Consider the following 22,970-nt stretch of genomic DNA (forward strand, 5'->3'; position numbering starts at 1 on the left):
TGAATGGGATGATAGCAAAAATATCTTTATAAACAACACAACTTAACCACTAAGTGTAAATTAATGAAATTCAATCCACTCGAGTCAGTGAAATTTTTACAATTTTTACAATTTAGCTTTACTTTTAGATCAAGACGGTGGTGAATTAAGAGTGTTACTTTATGCAAATGTGTCAACTTATTTTCTTCCACTAGCTTGGACATACCCAAAACCTAATGTCCCTGTATAAATTGTCCTCACTCCACATGGTGCCATTTATTCTTCACACCAGTTTAGACCCCTGTTTTCAGTGCTCTGTGGTTACACAGTAATCCAGGCCTCGCTTTCTTGTCCAGACTGGTTTTTCATTCTGCCTATGGGATCAGTTGACAGAGACCCTCGACATCTGCTAATGGGAGCCAAGTGATAAAAGGAACTGGAGGTTTGTGCAAGTGTCTCTCTAATAGTACTGGGTTTTAAAATAAAGGCAGGCGTTTTGTGCATGTAACCTCAGTTGTTGACAGAAAGGAACTTGGGTAATTTGTGCACAGCTTGCAAGCATCTGTATAAAAGTTGCAGACACTTATGCCGAGATGCAGAAATGTCTCGACACCATCTTGACAGCTTTATCCTGTAGTGCTCTGTCATGGCCTGGGGTCACTGATGATCCAAATGAACCCTGTCTGCAAGATTATGTTTGTTTGGTCTAAGAAAAGTGAGAGAATGAACAACTGAGCCAGCAAGGCAATTGAAAAGTAAACTAGAAAATTTTGAAAACTTGCAAAAGGAAAAAACATAAATAGTGAGCACCTCCAAAAATGAATCATTGTGCTCAAGCAAGGCTTCATCAACATGTCATGTATATAGCTGATAGAAACTAAAGATGAGTGAACAGTTAATTTCTTGAATGTAACCTATTAAAGAAAATAATATAGCTCAGTTATTTATCACAAGGCCAGGCTATTTTTGCACTTTTTGCCCTGATGGGAATCTTAATGAAAGATGAATATTGTGCTTAGTCATATGAAAAGCAGCTTCCTTTTGGGCAAACATGACTAATGGACTTGTGATTGTCTTTTATTGGGGTCTGACTGACTTTTCTCATGAGAAAATGTGTTCTTTAGTAGGTCTGTTGATTTCTATCCTAAATTCAGTGACACAATTCTACATAAGAGGCTGGTTGCAGTTGAGCCTCTGGCAAAAAAAAGGAGTTCACACTCTTAACCATGCAATTGTTCACTCGAAAACTGTCAAAAATAGACAATTTAATGATAGTGTACGTTAAGTTGTTTGACAAAAAACATTAAGAATGACAACTTTCTGTGGGAAAATAACTACTTTCAAGGTGATTTTCAAACCATATTGTTAAATTAAAAAAAAATCACAAAATCTTATCAGGCTCTTGATACATTACAAGCTAACTTTTTAGTGGTCAGACACACTCAGTGATCAAAGTCTGTAAACCAAATTAACAGTGTTTAAAGTTGGGACTTGGTTAAGAAACCCTTGGGTAATAAACTCTCTTGTCTTGTGATAGGTAATGATTAGCCTTAAACTTCAGAAAACCCCGCTAATGGATTCTTGTGGTTTACTGCATCATTGTATAGGTTAATCATTCAAAACAACATCATAGCAGACATGCTTTTAGAGAAAATTAGAAATCAATTTCACTTCAAAAGTAGATCTTAATAACAGCACAGGTGATGATGCTGAGAAATGAAGTAGTAATTATTGTACTGCTTTGAACCCATGAACGTTTCTCACACAAACAGCAAGTAAAGTAAAATTTCATCTGATAATAACAAACCTGTTTTCATAAAATGTTAAGTGGCACATTCCTGCCCACATCACCTATCCTTGATGTCCACAAAAAACATCCTTCCCACTGCTGTTCTACACTTTCCATCTCCTGTGGGGAGTCCCACCAGCATGATTTGCTCTTTTACTTTGTCCCTTTCAGTTTTCTTAAGTGCATGAGCTGCAAACTCCTAATGACTGACAAAATCCAGACAGTAAGAGGACATTGTCTCCAATCAGTGTTATTATTGCAAAGACGACAATGGATTAGCCTGAGGGTGTGTTGATATATATATATATATATATATATATATATATATATATATATTTTATTTTTTTATTATTTTTTTTTTTTTTTTGAAAAAGCTTTAAAAAGTGGGAAATTTGCCAAAGAGACTTGGGTGGCCAAGGATATATACCTTGCCACCTTGTCAAGAGTGTCCTTGGAACTAGGAAATGGTCTGCTTATTTATGGAAAAACCTGACAAGGAAAAGAAAAAAAAATTGCACTTAATAAAGGTAAAACATTCGCGCCTTTGGAGTGAGTTTTTTCAGGACAAGGTAATCTGCAGAGATCATACCTTGAGCCTAGTCGAAAGCATGTGTCCCTCTTTTCAACATCCCTTTCATGTCTATAGCGGAGTACAAACTGTAAGAGTCATAAAGACACCACAGACAGAAGATTTCCTGTTTTCAAGAGTGGCATTTGTAATTGGAAGAGGTAATTACAGTCGGAATGGTTGAAAGGTTTGTACTGTATGTCAAAGACAGGTGGGAGACTGTGGAAAAAAGGACTGCATGTCCTGTACTTTAATAGTAGATCTTTTTCTGCAGTAATAACACTCAAAAGGGGCATTTAAACAGTCTTTTTTAATGTAATTCATTTCAAAAAGTGAAAAAAAGCTAGAATCCATCTGTTGTGACACAAAGTTAGACCAAACTGTAACAATAACTAAACATCACTTTCTTTGGCCTGAGCCCTTAATACATGAAAACAAGAGTTGTCATGTATCAGTATGTGTTTGAGCTAAAAGGTAATTTGTTCATTTGCCAGTGACAACAGTCCAAGTTACTGCATATTTGTTTTACTTAACACTCATCTGCAGTCACATGATGTCTTTTATAAGGGTTTGAAGAACTTCAGTTTACCCCAGTTCACATGCTGGTCACCTGCTGCCTGCTGACAGAGAGGACAATAATCTCAGCAGGGATCCCAACTCATTTAAAGGGTCAGGTCACCCAAAACGCAAAAAAAAAAAGATTATTTGAATGCCTTGAGAGCTCCAAATGAAATTCCCTTTACATCCATGAGTGGGTAGTGGCAGAAAGCCAGATATCTCAAATCTCAGCAAATAAAACCAAACTACCTGCATGTTGCAAAATCAGAAGATGTGTTTTTTTTAATGATTTTACTTTGTTGAAGTAAGGAAAGTATTATGTGTTATAGTTGCACAGGATCACATTGAAATGTCTCAAACTGTCTAAAATGTTCACCACCATCGCCCTTTGGCATTTACTATAAATTTCTGTAATGTCTGTGACCTGTGAAATCTTGAGATGTTTGAGCAGGGGATGAACTGAAATTCCAGGCCTCCCCAGTGTCTGTCCTCACAATACACAGACAAAAGCATGAAACCTAAGACCTGGAATGAGTCTGTGGGCCGAGACCATCAATGGGAGGGTGAATGATTGACTAATTACAACACCAACAAAACCTGGTGAACATAATCCACGAGGGGCCGAAGGTGTCCAATTACATGTGTCTGTCACTGCAAGGCGGTATTTTATGCCATACTGACCATTCAGATATTGGATTTCATATGCAGAGTGCCAATTTCATCAAAGCTAAATATAGCTTTTGTGAATAATTTAAGAATATGAAAACATGAATATGCAACACAATATATAACACAACATGCACTAGAAAGAGGGAAAGTATTTATTGCAAGTGCAATTTACAAGTAAACAACCTCTACAAACTGTGGCTTGACTTCTCAAAACATTAAATAAATGCACTTAGAGTTTCGCATTCTTATCATTTAAGCCTCTGCAGCAGTACAGGGCTATACTGCAAGTGTAACTGCTGTACAAACAGAAAGGCTAGACGCACATTACAACACAGGCTGACCATACAAAAAAGATGAGGGTCTTTTCTCTGTAGCCCTTGGACCAGTTAGAGGCCCTTTTGGCAACCCCCCCCTTGCACCATCACTGATGTTATTTCAGCAAGTGGGGGTCATTGACCTCTTGCTGTGACTCATAGCGTAGTCACCGTCTTCAGTGGATATACAAGCATTAAGCTCCGAGGCACTCAGAGCTGGGAGTTTTAAATGACATACACAATGTAGGACACCAACAGATTCTCTTGAGAACGCATGAACGAGCCAACATATGTCTGAGATATGTCTGCAGACACACATAAAGACCCACACACACACACACACACACAAACAAACTTGGGCTGCGGTCGCACAGTATGTTACAGCTGAGCAGCAGTGTAAACAACGAGACACAGACAGACACAAACTCCTGTGAACATATGGTTGAAACAACATATGCACCACTCCCCTGCCTGAGCTGCAGCCATACAGCATGTCACAGTTAAACAGCAGTAAAACTATCTCAATCTAAATCAACCGCAGAAATAAAAACACACGAGGAAATGCCATCATCAGATAATCTTCAGACACTGTGGATGATCGCTACATGCTGCATGTTTCTGTTAGTGAAAAGCAAACTGCTCTTTTGTCTGATCTTGTATCCCTGAGCAACAGGTTGTAACAGAGTGCTGGATCACAGCACAGTTAAAAGGACTATTCAGTGGCTTTCCTGCAAATTTAAAGCCTGTTGTGAATCTTAGAAAATAGAACGCATTCACCTATTTTATTCCGTCAGTCAGCAATTCATGGTCATGTACCCTTGTTGTTTCTGTCTTATGTGACTTAGTGTATACAATATATTGTATGTCCCAGATTATAAATTTTTACTTTCTTTTGAGTAAAAGCTAGCCTTTCTAGATGGTAAATATACTGACACCAGATAGTAAGACTCATTCAGTGCTGAGAATAGTGATGTTCTTTTTAGTGCATCTCAGTTGTATGTGGAGAATTGAAAAATCTTTTCTTAAAATCATTCTTGAAATGGAATAAACTAAGTAAATCTAGTCAATCATCCTTAGTAATGTTAACATTTCTTCTCTTTTCTGACATTTGAGTCAGACTCAAATCCTTTGAGCACAACAATCAGCCGTACAAATGTATGTCGTAAGGTTTTAATTCAACCTGGCAGCAGCAGATTGTGCTCTGAAACATACACAGTTCTTCTATACCGCCACAACACACTGAACCAACTCCATGTCTAAATGAAAGACCTTAATTCAAATGACATCCTCTCTCACATCTCTGAAATCTCCAACCCGTGAATGTGTGTCACTGACTGTGTGAGACAGGCAGAGAATGAGAGGTGGTGGGGGGTTGGCTCACAGAATGGAGGTCAGAAGGTCACAGCTATCAGATTAGGAGGGAAAGGGGTCCTGTTTCGCACAAATAGAGACTTATCACAGCCCTGGGGTGGCCTGCAGGAGCAGGTTGTGAGTGCCTGCAATGCGAACGCCTCTCATTCTGACACGATAACATTTGTAAACTGTTGAAGAAATTCACTGGCTTAGGAAGAGCTGCAGACTACATGAAAACTTCAGAAGAGTGCTAGAGTGCATTCAGATTGTCGGCAGCACACAAAGGGCACGGCAGTTATTCTACAATTCAGGAGTCCTTGCAACATAAACAGTCAATTGGCACAATGCCACTAATTAGAGCTGCAATGATTAAATGATTATGATGATATAATAATTGTTTTAGTCATTTATTAAGCAAAAATGCAAAACATTTGCTGATTGCAGTTTCTTAAATGTGATAATTTAAAGCTTTTCTGTGTCATACATGACAGTAGACTGAATTTCTTTGGATTTGGGGCTGTTTATAAGACAAAACAAGACATTTGAAGACGTCATCTTGAGCTTTAAGAAATTATAATTATAATAGTTTTCACAATTTTCTGGAATTTTATAGACAAAGCAATTAATCTAGAAAATAACTAGCAGAGTAGCTGCAGCCATACTACGAATATAGGATATGTTATATGTATTATTATTCTAACTGTTGATTGGCTAAGAGTGCATGCAGAATATATTGTGCTGTGACAAAAGCTGAGCTGGGACCAACCTTTTTTTGCTGGAGTTCTTTGCAATTACATCATCTCTACCCCAATACTTCTCACAACACAATGCTAATATTAGCCTGAAGACGAATTTAGTCCTCAAATGAATTCGATACATACAAAATCTAGTTTTTGCATGCCATGTGAAATGTCTACATCATGAAAATCAAGTTACGTAGATGATGTCTGGCTACATCTTGAGTCTTGAAAGTCACATAAACTGTGACATGAAAATATTACACTATGTATTTGTGCACCTGCTGCAGTTTACGGGATTGTTGTGAGTACAGGTCGCTAGCTGGCTTCAGCTATATTACAATGAATTAACAGTCTCGTCTAAAAGAGAAAGGGACTGAAAAAAGACTGCTCACTGATCTGAGCTCTCGATTTGTGTTTATTGAAGAGGTATCTTCTCTGGTTACGGGAGGTGAAGGTCAGAATCAACAGACCAGTATGTGGATTTTTAATTTGCTTGTCTGTGTCCACCTGCTGGATAGCTAACTGTAGCTAACATCATCTACAAATATCCTTGTCAAGAGGCAAAACCACAGGAGGAGATGAATTAGTGAGCAGACTGTGCTGAAACTGATAATTAAAGTGGAAGTCTGTGCTCTACTTAGTTGAAGCATCTGGCACTGAGAGTCCAAAGCTGTATGTGTTAACCTGCATTTTTTGAATATGTATAATGATGACAGCCTTGCAGGTGGTGCATGTCTTTTATTATTCTTTTTTCTGGAGATAAAAAGATTAAAATCATGAATTGCCCCCAAGCTTGAAAAAAAAAAAAAAAAAAATATGAGCCCTAGCCTGCATTAAGAGTAACTAAGTGGTGTTTCCCTTTACAGGGAACCCTTTGCTGTTGTCGTTCAGTGACCAGCAGCAATTATAACATTGTCTTACACAAGTGTCTGGCACTGACTCCACTCCTGTTGTCACTTCAAACCAAAGCATCTCGCAAGAAAGAAAATGAGTCTTGAAAGACAGAAACATCATCACATGGAAAAAATTAAACGCAGGTTTGTCGATGAAACCTAATCAAATTTGTGTAGATGCTGTACATAAAAATAACTTTGCACTGAAAGGCACTAAACATAATGACTGCCTCCTTAGAAACAGCTAAACTGAGTCTTTCAGACATTCCCAGAGAACAACCTACTATCCTTTAGAAATAGACAGACAGCCCTGCAGGGTTCCTCACAGTCTTGCTCAGACAAGCAGAAACAGCTTGGCTGTCACTCTGAATAAGACACATTCCATAACAACAGGAGAATATGTGGCCTGTGGTGCCTAAACAGCAGTTACAGTATAGGAAAGAGGAAGGGGGTGTGTTGCTTATGGGATAGAAGGAAGACACCCTTGTTTTGTCATATTTAACGCATTAAAGAAATGTAATTTTCTCACGAAATTCTATACTAAGATGAGAGCTAGACCGTTGTTCTGTACATAAATTGCACCCTGGGAATATGTCAACTACATGTTCCACTTAGTTTGAAACAGCAAGAAATTCCCTCGTGACCAATAAACTGCTACTCATGCATTGGCAAAATAGAGAATTTTTTTTTTTTTTTTTTTTTACGTCAATTTAATGTAAACAAACTACAAAGTCTGCTTCTACAACTCACATTCATTTAGCTATCAAGATGGACACAGTTGTCCCAGCTTTGGAAAACACTCTCTGGCAAAACAGCCACCTGAAAATTACATTAACAAATGAAATTTTATCTGTAGGTGTCATAACTTGGAACATGACATACTCTGCAGATTGGGCTTAAAAGAGGTGTGATGGCGGAAATGACCAGAGAACTGAAAGCCAGCTGCTCTGATGTCATCTGTAAAAAATTCCCACTACGAGGGACTATTTGGGGAGTTCTTGTACCTGTAATGACTCCACTAATTAGTGCACTGTCAAGCCAGAGCATCCGGAAATGTCTGAACTATAATTGGCTCACAATGCCTGGGAGGCGTTATCTCAACTAATGACAGACACAGTGCTGATTCTGCTGCCTGAAACAAAACTAGGGGCGGCTGAGTTTGTCACTAAAGTGAGAATAGCTGGTCCATCTTAAAGGTCGGTCCACCTTAAGGTCAGGTCAGGTTCCAGGTCATGTTAGGTTAGCTCATTTATGTTCCGTCTCAAGAACAAAGATGGAGTTGTTGCCGATGGAAAATGTGACATTTCCTCTTTGGCAATATTTCAGGTTTAAACCAGATGCGAAAGGCAAGACCATGGATATCACGCAGACGATTTGCAAGCTTTGCATGAGAGTTGAGAAGCCTCAAATGACCCACCTACACAAACATTTGTGTGTCCACCACCCTGCTGAGGCCGCCAAGTTAGCACCAAAAGAAGCTACAGTCGGCAAAGATCCAAGACAGCCATCTATCATCGGAGCTCACAATCCAAGTCATATCCATAACGTTAACTACTCTTATGGAGTGCAGAGTACAGTTTTGGTTGAGCAGGCATATGGAGAACGGAGATGTGGGTTATCAGATCCATGAAAAAGAGATTATTTTAGTTCTGATTGTTAATCTTTCCTTCTTCAGCGTTCAGTGTCCAGACCGTAGTCGGGAAGCAAATGGGAGACTTTGTGATCTGCTCCAGGGCCGAAGTTGTCGCTAACTTCGGGGCTAACCCTCTTCACTTTAATCAGCAGGTGGCAAGTAGAGCTATGCCTTAAAGGAGCTACGCTACTTGTATAGCACTATAGTAAGTTATTTAAAATTGCCCTAATATCGGTGTAGGAAAAACCAATTGTCGATCATCCCTTCAATCATCGATATATGATCCGATCGCCAATCGCCACAAGCCTAATACACACTCTTCACCACACACTTAATGGATTTAATCCCTGTTTATGTGAGAATGTGTTTCTTATTTTAAGTGTTGTCAATCCCGGATGGAAACAAACATGACAAGCATCACCAATAACAGACTGTGCCAGTCTGGAGTAACACTTCACATCCCAGAGCAGTGAGGATTAGCTGTGGGGAAATAGTTCCCTCTTCTGTCCACAAGCTGAGCCACAATCACAACCACAGGCAGTAATATTCACACTCCCTTAACCAAGCAGCCTTGCCTCAGTCTCTATTGTAAACCGATTGATATAAAGCTATATTTAAAATGCAGCCACAATAGAATGAAAGCAGTTCTTTATGCTGCAGAGTAAAAACATTCATCGCATGGAGCTGCCCAAAACAAACAGTTTACTCTTAGTATAAATGGATGTATTGTCTCATGAAGAACACAATGTTATCAGATGTTACAAGTTCACAATTTAACTGCTGATTCATATGCTGTCCCACATCCTTGCTGCTACAGACGTCACTAAATGACTAAACATGACCCTGCTTGACAGGTGGCGGTCTCCTCACAAAAACACACCTGTGGAAAATCAAACACAATGTTCAACTGGCCTGTCAGCAGCAAACAGCACCGCATGGCAGATAAAGCACGTGGGTGAGATAAAGAGACATAAAAAAAAGAAACATAAAGTCATATATTAAAGAAAAGCTTGTATGTATGTGAGCAGTTGTCCGCTTGTGCATGTTTGGCTGTAAAGTTAAGAGGGAATGATCGTATTACAAACAATCCCTGATTCATGCTGTATGATGCTCACTGAGATAATAAATTCATTACAGGGTGTTTATTTTCATCAGCTACACCAAAGCGGTTGCAGAGCCTTCGGCAAAACTCTCAAAACACCTGCACTGTTGATGTCACAGCACAAAGAAAACTACAAACATATGTTAGCAGCTATTATGTTTCCTCGAAGATGGGACTTAACAATTAAGTGCTTAAAGGCGTCGGCTCTTTGATATTCAATAGTGTATGAGATGACTTGCAAGGAGACATATGGATAGATTACTGAAGCGTCCCCTCTGCCAAAATAAAGATTTTTTTTTTCCACAGAAATAAAAACAGATTTTAACATTTATGAAAAACTGCACAGAATATCTACATAGTCTCCATGTACTTATCAAAGACACAGAAGAATCTCTCTATACAATTCACTGGTGCTATTCACTGTTTTCGTCACTAGAGGGAGACAAAAATCACTGTGGGGTTTGCTATAGGGCTCAATGAGACACTGACCTCGTTGCAGTCTGAAGCATTTATGTCACAGGACTGTCATTATCATGTACACACACAGTCAACACGCCCACACACACAAATATCAAACAGGTGGGGCAGACAAACAGGATGACAAAGTCCAATCAGGCCGTCACAGGAAACAGACCCTAAATATTTAGTTACACTAACCTGCAGCAGAGTTGTTGAGCCATGTTGCAGACACAGTTTTGGCTGAGTCCCTCCACTGTTCAACAGCCGCTTTTAATTTGATTTTACTTAATTAAATTCTGGTATGTCATCTGTTTCAGTATCATTAATAATGCTTATTTATTTTATATATGCAATTAGGTTTTGTTTTTTTTAAGGAAACACTTGGTACTTACATGGCTGACTCCAAAGTTAGTTCCACTTAAAGTTATTTATTATGTATTTATTATGAGTTTTAAAATCAATTTTAGGATTTTTGTTTATTTTGTATTTTATTATTTTTCTCTTTCCTATTTCTTGAGCTTATTCTAATTTGTAATTACACTGCATTTGCTTTTTTCTTACATCTATGAAGCACTTTGAAAAGTGCTATATAAATTAAGGTTATTATCATTACTATCATTAATATTTACAGTGAAGGTATCAATAAACCTTATTCTAAAAACAGCCGCCTGAATGAAAATAGTAAGTTTTTAAAGATGATCACTGAGTTTGACTCAGTTGATTCCCTGGGGAATCAAGGGTTGAATGTTTGATACAGTGATATAAGTAATCAAATTGAATTAACTGAATGAATGAATTGTGGCCTTTATTAATTCACCATACAAACAAATGAAATATTTCTGTGTATATAAGATTTAACTCTTTTAACTGTACATTTTAAGTATAAGAATAACTGTATGAATTATTGTATTAATTAACTAAAGGTACACATGCCCCTTCTCAGTCCTTATCATCTCTATTTTGTATATTTTTTTAACACAAAACAAGCAACAGTAAAGGAGCACAATATAATGAAGAGAGAATACATAAAAATAAATCAATATGTTTTGCATTTGCATGGACACATGGAGAGCTCAGCACATGGCAAAAATCTGTCAGTTTTTTCAACCACTTCACATAATCTTTTCATTTCAATTTTCATTTTTGAGAAACTTTATTTGAATTTGTATATTTGTTTTTTCGCCTTTTTTAAATCATGTGCATGTTCATGCATATATAATGTAAATTCTGTTTTTTTTTTCCAGCCCTGCAACTCTGCGGGTGAACTTCAACTGAAGGTTCATCCCGCTTTGATAAATCATTTACCTGCTTTCTAGACCTGAAAATAATGCAGAGGGACTCTCCCACACCTGGAATCCAGACACTCTGCTTGTCTAATATGGGTGGGGTTTGGAAGGTCATAGAGTTGAAAATGTACCATTCAGGTTCACTCCATATTTACTATGATTATCTGCGTTTGGTCAGTAACCCACCAATAACATTAACATAACCAAGAACATGTGGGAGAGAGAAAAATATGTTATTATTGATGATTGGTATATTAAAAAAATATTCCAGTAATTTATGCAGACTTTTTCTTAATCATTCTGGGAGAGAACAGAGTCATTAGGCAACACCAGGTGGCTACAGGTCAGAGAATTGTACCTTTTGACTGGAGGGTAAACAGTTTGACTCCTGAGACCAGCTGGGAAAATCTGGATTGGGGGAATAAATGAGTGACAGTGCAATCTCCTTTGACCAACTGGCATGAAGATGTCCTTAAGCAAGGCACTTAACCTCCAATTGGAGCTGCTCATTGGCTCATGATAAATGACAGGAAGGGTCGTTACCAGGTTGTGAGTGTAGTTCAACCACCTGCACAAGTTTTGTTTAATTCATGTTTCAACTTTGGTTCAATCTTAGGCAATCTATGACCTTCCATCATATCACAGTGATATTCTGTGCACACAAACACCAGTCGAGGTGAGTCTGGAAGTGCAGAGGTTAGTAGAGGAATTGCACATACCAGCTGTTTCTCTGTGATTGTTAAACAGGACAGTGCATGGCAAGTCTAAACTCTTCCTTCTTCAGACATCTGACACACATGAAAGAGGCCAAGGGGTCCATTTTGGGGCCAAATGCCAAGCATTATTTTGTCACCTCATAAATAGTTGGAATGTCTCATTCCAAAGGCATTTTAAGAAAATCAACTAGACAAAAATATTTTTTTCCAGTACTTTCAAAAGAGATTAGACTGGGGCAGATGGTAAATAATTTGCAATCCCAGCTTCCTGACTAATCAAAGAGAAACCTGATGGTTGCTAACTGATCAGCTACAGTGTTGTGTTTGACCAGCTAGTGATGACAACGCTGTCATTCTCACTTCCCACAAAGATGAAACAATGTGGACATCGGAAGTCCGGCATTGGGAGTGTTGACTTTGGGGATTAGTATCCATAACCGGATGAGAAAAAGAACAAATTACTTCTTTGAGACATCTGTATGTGACTTTGTGGGAAATGGAAAACAGAACTGACATCCTTTAAATAACCCCTTGAACTTTTTGTTTCTCTCAAAAAATGTTCTGTAACTCTGTGACAAGTCTGTGCTAATAAATACAGTGTATTTATCCCTGGAGGATTCATTCGTGTACATATTTATTTTTGAATGAGTGGTTGTTGTTTTTACTATTATCCTTTCCTAAATGAGCAAAGGCAAAACGAATATGGGTTATGAGAATTCCTGCGTATATTATTATCTCAGGGAAATGGTTAACTGGGAGAAACTCTGATCCTGAAGCAAGAACAGCAGGAACCTCCCCGGCCCCAAAAAGAAAAAAAAAAAATCTAAATCAACCTAATCTCAATATAAACTCAACATTCAGATCATGTATCCTATAGATTGATGTTAATATTTCATTTAAGTAATAATCAGAGAAGGCTTAGAAAGTACAAATATTTATTTAAGCAACTCATTATCAACTGATCTGGGGATTATTTCCTCCATTATTTGTTTGGTCTATGAAACGCTAAAACATAGAGCCCTCTATGATGCCTTCAATTCGCTTCTTTTGTCCGACCGACAGTCCAGAACCTAAAGATTTTCACATGACTGTTATACATTTTGAAGAAAAAACAAAAATCCTCACATCCAAAGAGCTGGAAGAAGAGAATTTTGCCATTTTTGCTTTAAAAATGACTGAAACAATCGATCAATTATGCAAAATAAATGCTGATTAATCACTGCAGCACTACTGAAATCGATAAGTTCTTTACTGTAGGTACAAGGTGTTATTTTATTGGATGTTTAACAGGCTGAAAAGTGCTGTAGAAAGTGCCAGATTCTTTAAAAAAGGTAAATTAAGTAAGATGTTACACCAAAAACACCCCCCTCATGTTGAAAGAGCAAAGCCTTGTATGAATAGGAGTATGAATAGGAGTAAGATTGTGTATTTGTATGGTCTTGCTTTGTTCAATACACCATGAAAGGCACCATTAACACGATAAGCCATCAAAAAAAAAGGAAAAAAAAAAAACGCATTGTTCTCTTTTATGTGGGATTTGACTTGATGTTTAACTTTTGTAATGATTCTTCTGGAAATGGGTAACTGTGCTGTCTACCCACATTATTTGAGAATTTCCTGTCACACACATTGAAAGTTTTTCTTTTAATGGTGAACTCTTTAATGTTTCTCACCCATGTAATAAAAAAGGCATGGCAGACAGGCTGGTAGACTTGGCTTCAGTACAAACCAACCATCATCACTCTGCCAGGAATGGATTAACACACTGATAGGCTGAGACTTGATTTTACACAAGTGTTTCTTTTTTCATTCCTTACAGGGATTTGAAGCATCCTTTATGGTTATTTATATTCACCTCACATTTTGTGCAAACTACAACAGCCTTTATGTCTTGAGAGTTTAGAGAGCTGCTGTCAAAATGTTACTACTACTACTGTTGAGGGTAAAAAAAAAAAAGTTTATCTGTAAAGCTCACGATATAAAGTGAAATGTCAATCCATGTGTCATGGATACTGCATAACAATCAAAACAAAGCCTTATGGATTCATTACAGATGAAATCTCAGCCTCAAAGTCTCAGACAGTGTTTATTTCCGCTCACTGACTCATGCCACAATGACTAAAAGGTTGTTCTGTGGTTAAATAGCATGAATCAGGATAAGCACAGCTAAATCGGAAATTTCTCCCTCTTGCTAACAGATGGAGGGGAAATCCAGACGTCTCTCTTGCCAGACAGCCAAAAACACCAGAGACTGGCTGTTTGTGTGAGAAGCACTTGTAAACATCTATACCTTTACAAACATTTACACCATTTTCACGAAGGCTCTTTCACAAGACAATCCATTATCGATGCAATGTGTTAAGCTTCAGTGATGGAGGAGATTTGGAGAGAATAACATGAAATAACAATTTCATCCTGGGAGAGGCTCCCAGTCTCTAAATCTAATGAGATTTGAGCTGTAGATAGTTGTACAGTCATTTTGCAGAGCGAGAACCACCCAGATCGTCATTCTAGCTAACAAAGAATCACAGCACAAAGGAGTGTGTTTGGTTTTGACACCTCATCAGGTACAGTATGCTGTGTGTGTCTGCGTATGAAGGTGTGTCCGCGGGTTTGTGCAGTTGTATCTACACAAGCTGGTGAGTCCAGTCGATGTGTAAAGGGGCAGGAATTAAGCCTCTGACTTTACTGTACAAATACTGAGTAATTCCAGCAATGTCAACCAGGCCATTTCCTCAGCTTCCTAATCCCAAAATGGGCGAAGCATGTGTTTAAACATCCAAAGGTCCTGGGATTGTGGCCGTTAGAGAAGCATTCTTCTGTGACCATGTCAATGAAAGGGAGTCATTACCAGAAGCTTTACTCAGGCAGGCCAGACAAGGCATTAAGTGCCTGCAATTGTTCTGTTAGAAAAATAAATGAAAATATAAAATGAATGGAAACTTTTTGGCTTTTTGGACAAGTGCAAGATAGCATCATCTCCATATCACACTTGAATTATTAACCTCTATTAGATTTAACAGACCTGCTTATTTAATGTTCTCACAAACAAATGTGTTTGAGATAGAACAGGGACAGCCTGCCTTTTCCTTATATATACAGGAAAACTCACTAGAATATTGCTAAATCCCAGCTGTAACAATGGCACATGACAAATCACACAACTGTGAACTCAGTATAAAATGATCACAAACTAGGGTTGCCATCAGATGCCATAATTATCAGCTGATATTAATTTGACTCCATTTGTGTTAAAATTTGCTAATCAAAGAATTCACAGGCCAAAATATACAGGAGGTAAATAAATAAAGGTCACGCCTCAGTTGCCACCACAGAGGTGTCTGATTGGTTCAGCAGGCGGTGTCTTTGGATCACAAACTGCAGAGTCATGATATGACTTATCTAGAGTAACTCATGATTTAGGGTGATGAGTTATTTTCTAAATTAAATACACAGATTCATTATAGGGTTGAATTCCATTTGTCAATCAACAGAAAATTAGTCGTTAACAATTCTGATGATCGAATAAGTGCTCGAGTCATTTATCAAGGAAAAATGTTAAAATTCACTATTTTGAGCTTCTCAAAATGTTCTGCTTTTTTGAGGTTTTATATCATTACAAACTGAACATATTTTACTCTTGATCCGCCAAAACAAGACATTTCAAGACGTCACCTTATGCGCTGGGAAACAGATGGAAAATTTTCAGTTTTATGATATTGTTTTAGATTAAGCACTGAATCGATCAATTGTAATTAAAAATCCACTGATGAATGATAATAAAATAATTGGTAGTTACAAGCTTAATTGATTCTAAGAGTTTTTGAGGAAACAGGAAATCAAATGTGCACAAACCAATGCAAATCAACTCCTAATAAGCTTGGCAGGGTTGCAGGTGATCACTGAGATAAATTATGTGCTATTAGCCATATTTCTGAAGGAAATGACTGTGTGCTTAAACACTCCAGAAAAGTGGATTATGCTGCAGGAGTGGAGTTCAATGTTTCAAGGTCACTGTCAGAATCCTCTGTTATCGCTGTGAATTCAAGCTGACCAAAGTCTCCCTTCTCTCAAAGATGAAACGCTACATTTACTGCAGCCTTCGTTCAAGCGTACAGGGCGGCGATCAGTGTTTGACACTCAAATAAAAGGATTTTGGGTGGAATATCACTTGAAATAAGTTGACACTACAGCCTGGTCAGAGCATCCCTACAGTACAATAGACAGCATGACTCACTTTCCTTTAGGAAATATCACAGAAACACATGTGATGGCAAGAAGTTCAGCACAAAGCCCCAAGGTGCACAAACCATTCACCACAGATATTTACAAGCAAGGCCACCATGCAAAACAAAAGTTTAAAAAAAAAAACAGATATCAAAGGGAATTGTTCTCTAAGTTCAGCAGATCTGAGGCGCGAGTTCTGGAGGAAGAACTGGGATAAAAAAGAGGAAATTCTGCGGCTTTATAGCTTCATTTCCATAATCCACTGTAAGCAAAGAAACTGTTTGCAGATGAAAGCCCTCATGCAAGACAAGACAATACAAGCATGCAAAGGCAGTGGTAATAAAATGCTGACTCATGATCAGTCAACAGCACACATCAAAACCAGAACAACGGATGAGGAACGGCTGTGCTCTTAGAAGCACATTCTGACAATTTGAACTTGTTCAGACTTCAATGATGGGCTACATAACTATGCCAAGAACCACCAGAGCAATGCTAAAGGACAATTGCAATGTGATTTGTGTATTTATAATTGTAATTGAATATTATTAATGATAAAATGATAACAACAACTGTTGCAAGAATCTGGTGTAATTAGAGATTTTTCTGATTATGTTTTCCATACCTCTTGGGCTCAGTTACTCCCTCTTATATCCAAACATCACAAAAAAACAGAAGTACAGATAGTTCCTTGGTAAAGGTAATTCATCACCTTGAATGAGAACCCTCCTCTCATGCCTTGTAGACAGCAGGTGGCCATTACACAGAATATATTTAACATTTAGAATCATTATTATGAATTATTTCATATAGTCAGGAAGACCAGTATCAGGGCTGTAGCCAGCGTTCTGGGAAATCTGAGCTTATGAGCTTATGAGCACTTACAGTTTACTAGTTACTACTTGCATTTCCCGACATAATGATCTAAAGCCTGTTTCTAAAACCTTTAAATCATTTTTTGTACACCTTAAAGCGGTGAAACGTGAATATCTTGAGTCTAAAAAATACTGGAGTCAGTCTATAAAACATCTAAGTCCACCAAAACCCCTAAAATTCACACAAAAAAGCAGAGGACATGACGCCCAGTGTCTTCTCCCTGATCAGGAGAGCCAATACAGGAAAGTGCATTAGTCAGTGTTTACACAAGATGTGTTCAGAAACAGTATTGAGTGTAGGTCAGCGGGATTTTTGGCAGCACTCAGAGCTTTCACTTCACACAATAACTCTAGTTACAAGCGTAAAATAGAAGAAAATAAACTTAAAGCATTGAATTTGTGCTTTGTGGTTACATGTGTAGAGTGCGAGTGAAACGTGAGTGGTTACGCGGTACCTATGTAGACAGCTGTATTGATGAAAGTAGATGCATATCTGTTCTGTCAGACATGGAAAAAACGGAGGTGAAACTCCTCTTCTGTTAGTTTTCTTTTTTATTTAACTAAAGCTTTCATTGACTTCAGTTGTCTTCACGTAATCATAACCCATTCAAGCCTGCAGACAAAACAAAGCACGACACCACTGCAACACTCCTGTTCCAAAAGGAAAATAATACAATATTTTTTAATAGTTATGGTTCAACATTGGTACTGTCTTCTTTAGTGGGAACAACTTGTGAAATTAAGGCTAAGTGTGGGAAAAACTAATCAACAGTGGTGTTTAACAATAAGGGATTGTAGGAATTGAGCAAAAACTCACATAAGGCTGGAATAATTATATACCTAGAAAGCACAGTCTTTTTTAGCTGCAGAGTCGGAAGTTGAGTAAACATTAAAGAAAAATGGATGCAGGTTAGCACTGGTGACAATATGAACGTTAATATTGACTGTTGAGCTTCTAAAATTTTAATGAGGAAAAAAAAAAAATACAGCAATTAAACTGGACTAGATCAAACAGAGAGAGAGACAGATCACCATTTCTGACCAACAAAGCTCTTGTCTCATTCATTCTGTAATGTCGATCTTTTCATTCTTCACTATAAACCCTCGACAGCTCTCCAGCCCCAGTTCAAAACCCCAAAGTGAAAACACTCCTACTTAAATTATCCCATTTAGAACAAAAGAGCCTCTTTACAAAAAAAGAAGACAAAAGAGTGAAAAAAAAGGGCATTCCAATCATGTTGGTTCAAGCTTCGCAATACGAAAAAACTGCATGTGAAAGAGAAACGGCAGGCAGGCGCACCAAAGTATCGCCCCAGGGCTGTGGTTTTGTGTGGTCAGTTGAGAAGGTGGAGTTTTCTACCACCTACAGTCTCTGACCCAGTTCTCTGGTAGGTCAGAAAATACTCTTTTACCCTTAAAACAGACAAGAGTACTTTATTTTTTTTAGACATGCAGTAGATGGCAATCTGGGAAACAGTGTCACAGTCAATGCAGCCGTCACATCACTCAAACTTTTGGCTTCTATTTGGTCGCCAAGCATAAAATAAAAGTAGATTTCAAACAATAAGTCCCTGGGGTCATAAGATGAGAAAATCAGAAAGCAGTGTTAGTCATTTCAAACGCCTCCCGTTTCCTTTACAGAGGAAATAATGATGCAAATGACGACTTTATTCTGCAGCGTAAACGTATATGTGGGGGAGTCACAGAATCAAGTGTCAGTGATTGGTAAAGCATGTCTAAGTGATTTCCGAGGGACTTAGGGGAAGGAAAAGATGGAGGTGTTTTCAAAACCCCAAATGTAATTTATTTCACATCTGCACCACTTTTATGAAGCATCAGGAAAAATACAGCTGACAGTGTAGGAGGAAAAAGAATGACAGGAAGAGAGAGAGAGAAAGACGGAGGTGGTGGCAGAATTTGTCATCTTCTTATCGTACTGCCCCTGCATGACTATGAGCCTTAATCATTTAAACAGACGCTCAGGGATTTCCTTCCTCATAGCTTTGGCTGCTTTTTTACTGCAAGAAAGATGTATTACTGTGGTCTCAATTTAAATTATATTCATAGATTTCCTAAAAATGTTCCTGAAGCTACCATATGCATAAGTAAAATAGTAAAAAAAAAAAAAAAACATGATTTATTTTCAATATGATGTTAGGTGTTATTTACTGTGCAGTTATAAAATAGTGGAAATGTGTTTGGTTTACGTGTGAACATTGTAGGACTCTTTGTAAATAGTCTCCCAAACATACAGACAAGAAAAGTCTTGAAATGTTCTTAACTGGCCTCAAATCCAAATCAGCATGTGTTTTGTTTACTAAAGACCAGATGGAAGGCAAAAAAAAACAACATTTTTACAAGATGGGGGATTGGCTGCAGTCCAGGTATGATGGATCATCATCAGAGAACATGAGTAAGACAATTCAGGATTTTTGACCAAAAAATTCAATGTGCAGACTTCATTTAAGTTCGTTTCACTTTATTTTTACACAGAGAAAAAATCTAATCAAACCAAAATGCATCATTACATGAAATAAATCCACTCATTGGTCAGATGTGTCTGGAGCTCGAGCAAGACCATAAACACAGGAAGAGGGTCCTGAAGAAGGTCCTATCAACCAAATATCAAAAATGCTATGTATTTTGTTGCACTAGTCTAAATAAACAGCAACTAACAACTGATGATTTTGCTCATCCACATCCCAATATGCAAAGCGCACCTATCATTTGTAGTTCGTTTGTGAGTTCGTTTGGGACCGAACTAAGACCGCTTCATCAAAGGGTCTCAGTACGGTAGTTGTGGTCTGCACCGAGTACAATTACTGTGTTCAGAGCTGCCCAAACTAATCACACCAAGAGGGAAAGCAAACCAGAGTCTGATTCAGCCAGACTAAACCGCACAGGTCTGAAAACACTTTTCAAATTGGGGGAGTATGTACAAAAAGGGCAACCATTCCTACATGGTTCATGTGGATGTACACACTTAAAAAATAGTCAGCACTTTGTCCTGTAGTCACTGTTTCAATTCAGATATATTAAGTATACAAAATACAAATATACTGCACTGTAAATACATTTTTTTCATTTTTCAGTATAGTGATGTACCACACACTTCCACAGTCTTAAACAGAATGTGTCAACGTAGAGGAATGTTTAACCTATAAAAAGTGATTATCTATATCACTTACAGTATATCATTGATCATTCAATGAAATAAATGCATCAGCAGAACAGTTACGTACAGAACTTGAGGCTCTGAATATGACCAACTCTATGGAGCAATACACAGAAATATATCAAACTGACCATTAATTTCATTTGATAATTGATACTAACAACAAAATAGGCGAAAATAAGTCAAATGCATTTGGTTTTAAGCAAAAAAAAAGAAACAAAATTAGCATAACTTTAATTTAAAGAAGAAACTATTTGATCCAAGCATTAATAAACCACACATGCAAAGCCAAATTTCATTTCTTGACAGTTGTTGACACTTTTAAACCTTAAAGACATGCTTCAAGGACACTACAGTAAAACTCGTTACTTGGAACGAAACAAAACAAATCAAACATCACCAAAAACTTACAAGGCAGCAGTGAAAAAACAGGAAGAGTCCTAAAGGATTGTGTCATGCAGACACAATGCAACCTTTTAAAGTCTGGGTGGGGCGCACATGTCTGCCCATCTGAATACCTGCTCTCTTTACTTGTCCCTCTTTCTATCCCTTGCAAGTTAACTTTTATGACCTGGTCCTAAGGAGAAAATACAAGGTTCCAGGGGTGTGGAGGACACTTAAACTTACATAGACTGCCCTTGGACGAAAGACAAGTGGGGAGGCTTCATCCTTTCATCCCTTGACATCAAAGATTCGACAGAACTCAAACACGAACCCACACCTACAAAGCTAAAAAAAGGTTCCTTCACTCTCACAAACACATCAGTGCATCATTCAGCAGCAGCGGGCCACCACAGCAAGGTGACTGCCACTGAAAAATGCATTTTTTTTTTTTCTGAGAAGGCTTGTATGAACTGTCCCTTTATGCAGCACATGTTGTCCTTGTACTGTGGTTGACATCATGCAGTGTAACTGTCAGCACTAGCAAATGATCACATTTCATGTTTTCTGCTGACTGTTTCAACTTTATTTTCTTTTTTCTTTCATTGAAACTGCAATTGTGAAGTGTCTGGTACAGATATTTATGGTGCCCAGAACATGAATCCTAGCAACTTTATTGATCCCTTGACTTTTCCTCTTGTGTCATAAAGTCATAGAGCTTCACTGTTGTCCAAACAATAAACTGTAAAAAAACACATCAGTGAGCCACAAAGTTGCACTGCGTGACATGATTCCTCATTGTAATGGACTGCAGTCTAGTTTTTAGTCAATACCACGCACATGTACACCATCCTAATGCTGTAAATACTCACTAGTGCATCGAATGTGTATTAATCCACAGCTGCAAACAGTCCCCCCAAAATGCCCCATTTACTCCTGTTTGAGTAGTGTTTACTAAAAACTACAGTGCCTGGTTGTTTTAGGAATCTACTGAGATTCTTTTTATACATCTGAGGCAGTGACCGCAGCATTTAGCTGTTCTCACTGGTTAAAAAAAAACTGCAGTGTATGCCTACTAACTCACTCAGATCTGTGTCACCAGAGGAAAACAATCTCAGTCAATCTGTGACACTGACCTGAGGGAACACTGACAGGATCTCAGAGTCCTGTTGTGTTTCACTTGGATAGTTGGAGAAGTAAGGGTACATGGCTATTGTCTGCTCTGAGGCATTCCCCACAAGCTGTGACTATTCACCAAGGCGACTTCACTGTGTGTGTGTGAGAGACAAGAGAAAGCACGCTGACCCCTCATTCCGACTTCAGCCACAGAGCTTATGGCCATTTGGACTCACTGAGGGGGAGCAGAGATAAAAAAAAAAAAAAAAAAAAGAAGTCAGGACTTAGGGATGTGGGTGAGGGAGGGGTAAGGGACCAGTAATTCTGAACCTAACGAACACACACACAGACACACACACACAATTTGGACCTACACACACACACAGCTTAACCCCATGCACCACACATTTTCTTCTTTCTGACAAACAAAGCTCCATTCAACTGGGAAATAAATACAACAAGAACAAAAGTATGCCGCAGCAGCTACAAATTGTTACAGGAAGGACATTCAGAGGCTGAATATCAAAAACCCACACACCAGAGATTAGCAGAGCTGGCATGAATGTTTTAACACATTACACACACATCTTAACTGTTTAAAAAGCAATGAAAAAGGGTGAATTATCTGTTATTTTTCCATTCCTTTTTTGGATTTCAAGCTAACAGTAAGTGTTCCATGAAAATACATTTCCAGAACTAACTACTTCAGTAGCCCAAGATGAGTGGTAAACACATTTCCTACCTCCTCCTCCTTCAAGAAAAACTAATGTATAAACCCACCTTAACAGTAGAAGTCCAGGAAACCATCAGTCATGGCTTGTTATGTGTTGAGCATTCATAAACATTTAATAACCCCTGGGAGTGCTCTGGGCCCCTTCTCAGATTATGTCTTGCAGCTTCACTGGATCAACTTTCATCTTTTGGGTTTTTATTTGGAAGGAAATTTTACAGCTTTCTGGTTTCACTGAAAAAAAACAATGTAAGCATTTCATTTTCAGGTAGGTCTTGTACTTTAGGTGAAAGGTTTTGGCTCTGTCATCTAACTTGCAAAAGGTAAGAGGTGCAGACTTTTCTGCCTCCTCGACTTAATAAGGAAGCCAGTCTTACAACTATACCCCTTTTGAGCCCAGATCAGAC

General features: G+C 38.1%; 1 protein-coding gene across 2 annotated transcripts in view; it reads right to left on the reverse strand.

The window, feature by feature from the left end:
• The window catches only part of col18a1a (collagen type XVIII alpha 1 chain a), an 89,905-nt gene that overhangs the window by 46,105 nt on the left and 20,830 nt on the right, over positions 1–22,970 (reverse strand). The window lies entirely within an intron of this gene.

This window comes from Thunnus thynnus, chromosome 11, assembly GCF_963924715.1.
Source record: "Thunnus thynnus chromosome 11, fThuThy2.1, whole genome shotgun sequence".
In the NCBI taxonomy this organism is placed as follows: Eukaryota; Metazoa; Chordata; class Actinopteri; order Scombriformes; family Scombridae; genus Thunnus; species Thunnus thynnus.